We start from the raw sequence: 4474 nt of genomic DNA, 5'->3' as shown, positions 1-4474 counted from the left end.
AAGGTTTGAGTACGCAGTCTTCACCATAGGTTTGCTCCCTATAGGTGAGGATTTGTTTTGGTATTACTTTTAATAATAATAAAAAAATCAATCAAAAGCTGAAGGAATGAAAAGATGATCTTCGAGGCAAGTTTTGGTTATCATGGACTCTCTTACAGGTTACCAATGATATCCTGAAACAGAGAGTTGCGTATTAATGTTGAAAGCCGAGATTACACTATACACCTGTAGAACTCAGTGTTTAGGATTGTTCTAATTGAGGGACTAATACTTTGAAATTGATTATGAAATGTACCGTGTGTTTGAGTCTAGGAGAGAGTAAGGCCCAACATTCATGCAATGTAACAGTCTCGTATCTGAATTATTTTGCAAAAGTCACTCGAGTTCATACGAATTGTCCTGAAATTCTCAACTTATTTTCACATATTTTGCTCGAGACTAGCAAAATGCTGGTTGGGGGTTGTGTTGAGGGTCAAATATTACATATTAGACCCCATTGATTGCATGGATTTACGATTATGATATTGCTTAACGGCCTGAATTAATCGTGTTTGTAATGCAGGGTGTGTTTAAGAACTTGGACTGAAAAATGATGCTAAATGTATAGATTGACGCTCTGAATTCACCAAAGCATGAGACAAACTCCAGGGGACTAAGACTGAAGGATTTACACACTAGGGATCCGAGGAAATAAAGTCGTTCACGTTAAAGAGGCCCGAAACTGGCACAGAATGCAAGAGCACAGGGTTCTCGCCATTCGATTGGCTCGAAACTTCATACATGGGATTGGGACCATAAATTAACCATACACGTCAAATTTCATCTGTTATGTCCCTGTGGAAGTGGCCCAACGGACAGATCAGCCTCTAAAACAGTGATATGGGGCCCACCTGATCTCTGGATACGCTTCAGTTTTGGACTCAACGTCTTAAATTAAAAGGGGAAGAAGATGGACGGAGAAGATTTTATATATACATCATCGTGGACCCCACATGAGTTGGGTGTGCACTATGCACATATGCACCAGGCGTGCACAGAAACTCCAGGACGGTCAAACCGTCTTGGACTCGAGCTTCTTCAAAAACAGCAAGTGCCGTCCCCTCTGTTACGCAGACGAGCAGACTGCGGAAGCTAGCGGGCCACCATCATGGCCCAAATGGTCGATCCAAGCCATCCATCTTGTAAAGGAGCTCGGAAAGGTCGACGCCATGTTGACTATCTGCTCCCATGCGCGCACATACGGGAAAGATTCGATCACACTCAAGATGGACGGCGGAATACAATATCCTGTGGGCCACACAGAGTCCAATTTGAAACCAGATAGTTCTTACTGATTTTTCGAGAAGAATGCAGTGGACGGCGTGGATTTCTCAAAACAATAATGAAGTGGGCCCCACCATCAGCACAGCGTCCGTCTTGTGCTGCCTCTGTTCCCACGATCCGGGAGGCTGTGGTCCACCCCTGTTGATCGGACGGTTGATCTGATCTGTCCAGATGAAGACCAGGCTCGGGACGAACACCACCAAAAGGGCAGACGTGGAGCCGAAACAATCAGTACTTCGGAAACCTGCTCCCAACGCCGCTGACTGCTTGCGAAAGCAGTTTCTAAAAAAAATGCGCCCGGCTTCCCCAAGGCTCCGTCTTGCATGTTGTTTCCTATTTGCGCAGGGAGTGCACACCGTCTTTTAGAGGGATAAAAGGCAGAAAAGGGAGGAGGGTTTGGGCGTGAACGGGGAGACAAGGAGAGATTTGGTGGCAGCAGGAGGTTAGCTCGGTTTTGGCTAGACGTGGAGCAGGGAGAGAGATAGAGAGGAAAATGTTTTTTTTTTTTGTTTAAGGGTTAGCCGCATCATGACGGGCTAAAGCACTTAGCTGGGGCTAAGAGGGGAAGCTTGTAGTCTGATGGGAGCTTTTTACTTATGCCTTTTTGTTTAAACTGAACTGATATTGTTTTTAGTTTAATTGAGGAATTGTTTTTAGTTTTTTTTATGGTTTGTTGTGACTAAAATTACAACAGGTCTGTGATGGCTTTGAGTATTTCTCCCTCCCTTTGATGTTTATGACATCAGAAAGTCCTGTTGTTCACCATCGTCTCATGGGCATGGTTGGATGACGGTATCCTTCCTAACCTTCATGCATTGTTGAGTGGTTGGTAATTAGTTTAATTCTGTTGTTTGCTTTGCCTCCTGGGCATGGTTTGATGATGGAATCCATTCTAATTCATATACCTTTCATCTCTTTAAAACTATATTAAAAGAAGTTCAGTGTAGTTTACATGGTGATGGCATAAGATCTCCCTGATCTCTACAAGTGGATCCTCTGAATCCCCAGTTTCCCTTCCTCTGTATTCCTTAAGTTTAGATTAATCTCTCACCATTATTCATCAATTTATATTGGATTTAGATTTCATCTTAGGCTAGTCCTATTTCTACCTAGTTTCAGGTAACGTACGGGTATCAGTCCCTTGGGATTCGACCTCGGTCTCACCGAGTTATTACTACATCACAACCCTATACTTGGGGAGTGAAAAAGTTTTTGGCGCCGTTGCCGGGGATTATTTTCTGAAATTAATTAGTTTTAGGATTAGTTTAAGATTAAGATTTTTTTCACTTTAGGTTTAGTTTTTCTAATTTCTAGAAACTAATCTGTTTCCTGTTTTGTAGGACCTTGACATTAACTTCTAATTTGGTAATTCTTTTCCAAATCCTCTACTCTTTCTATTTTTAGAATTACGGTTTGAGTTTTAAAAGTTCTCTAATTCTAGTTTTCATTTAATTATAGAATTTTCTATTTCCTTTTTTTTTTTGGATAGTTTTTCCCTTTTTGGAAACTAACCCAACTCTTTTATTTTGTAGGTTGGTAAATTCTTTCTTAATTTCCTCCTTGCTATTTCTAGATTAGGATTCTTTTTTTAGCAAGTTTCTAATTCTAAACTCTTTTAGAATCTAACTTTGTTTCTTATTTTATTTTTAGAAATTTTCTACTTGTAGACTTTTTGTTTAAAAACTAACTTTCCTATTTTGTAGGCCTTTAAGATAGAAATTTCTAATTCAGTAAGTTCTTTCCCTACTTTCTATTTTTCAGTTCTCTTTTAGTAATTTACTTTCTAGTTTAGGATCTTCTTCTTTTAGAAACTATTTTACTTCTGTCTTTCTTTTTAAAGATTTTCTAATTCTAGACCTTCTCTTTAGAAACTGACTTGTTTGTTTTCTTTTGCAGGTCTTTAACTTAGGGGCTTCAATTTGGTAATTTCTTTCCAACTCTCTTTTTCTTTCTAGATTTTCTTTTCCTTTCTTAGGATTAGGTTTCGAATTTGATTGAGGGTTGCAAGTGTTTCATGCCCAAGTGGGCCCGTGACAACACTCGACGTCTCTTGACTGAAGGAGGATTGGTTGAGGGGTTGACTATCCATCGCAGGACTAGACACCACTCGAAATCCCCTGAGTTAATTGAAGTTATGGTTGAAGACCAACCTCCTGTATTTCCACCTAGGGTGGAGGATACCCAAGATGAGAATGAGGTGCGTCAGGCACCCCCGCCTCGTACTTTACAAGATTATCTACAACCGGCGGGAGTGAGTACGCCCTCATGCATGATTTTCCCTGAAAACACATGATAAATGGACATCAAGCCAGGAGTTATCCAACTCCTTCCCAAATTCCATGGACTTGAATCAGAAAGTCCATATTTACATTTGAAAGAGTTTAATGAGATTATAGCTACATTATATTTTCCTAATGTATCTGAGGATACAATCAGGCTGAAACTCTTTCCTTTTTCCTTAAAAGAGAAGGCTAAGATGTGGTTACATTCACTGCGTCCTAGATCCATTGGCACATGGAACGACATGCAGAGGGAATTCATAAAAAAATTCTTCCCACATCATAAAACGATTACCCTTAGAAAAGCAATCATGAACTTTGCCCAAAAGGAAGATGAAACATTCTTCCAATGTTGGGAAAGATTCAAAGATTTGGTCAGTTCATGCCCACAACACGGATTTGAAATGTGGCGCATTACAAATTTTTTCTACGATGGACTAACATCTTCCATGCCCCAAATGGTCGAGACAATGTGTAATGGAGAGTTCATTAATAAAGATGTCGACGAGGTATGAGACTACCTCGACAATCTGGCTGAAAAAACACAATCTTAGGACTATTACCCAAAATCAAACACCACATCTAGACCAACTCAATCTAAGGAGAAAGGCGGAATGTATCTCCTGAAGGAAGAAGATGATCTCAAGTATAAAGTGAATAATCTCATAAGAAAATTTGAGGCCATGGAAGGAAAGAATGATAAGGTCAATGAAATTGTTTGCGGCATCTGTGATTGCAACATTCACACAACTGAAAACTGTCCTACAATACCTGCCTTTCGAGGAGTGTTGAATGAACAAGCCAATGCCGTAAACAACTATCAAAAACCTTTTACTGGACCTAACTCCAATACATACAATCCTGGTTGGAAA

At 40.1% G+C, this 4474-nt stretch overlaps 1 non-coding gene across 1 annotated transcript; it reads right to left on the bottom strand.

Annotated features, from left to right (window-relative positions):
• Window positions 1-3895: 3895 nt before the first annotated feature.
• LOC131241655 (small nucleolar RNA R71) lies at window positions 3896-4002 on the bottom strand. Its single transcript, XR_009169214.1, has one exon. It is a non-coding gene; the product is annotated as a small nucleolar RNA R71 (small nucleolar RNA).
• Between the last annotated feature and the right edge of the window lie 472 nt (window positions 4003-4474).

The sequence above is a fragment of the Magnolia sinica genome, chromosome 3 (assembly GCF_029962835.1).
Source record: "Magnolia sinica isolate HGM2019 chromosome 3, MsV1, whole genome shotgun sequence".
In the NCBI taxonomy this organism is placed as follows: domain Eukaryota; kingdom Viridiplantae; phylum Streptophyta; class Magnoliopsida; order Magnoliales; family Magnoliaceae; genus Magnolia; species Magnolia sinica.
This window is presented reverse-complemented; position numbering and strand designations above follow the sequence as displayed.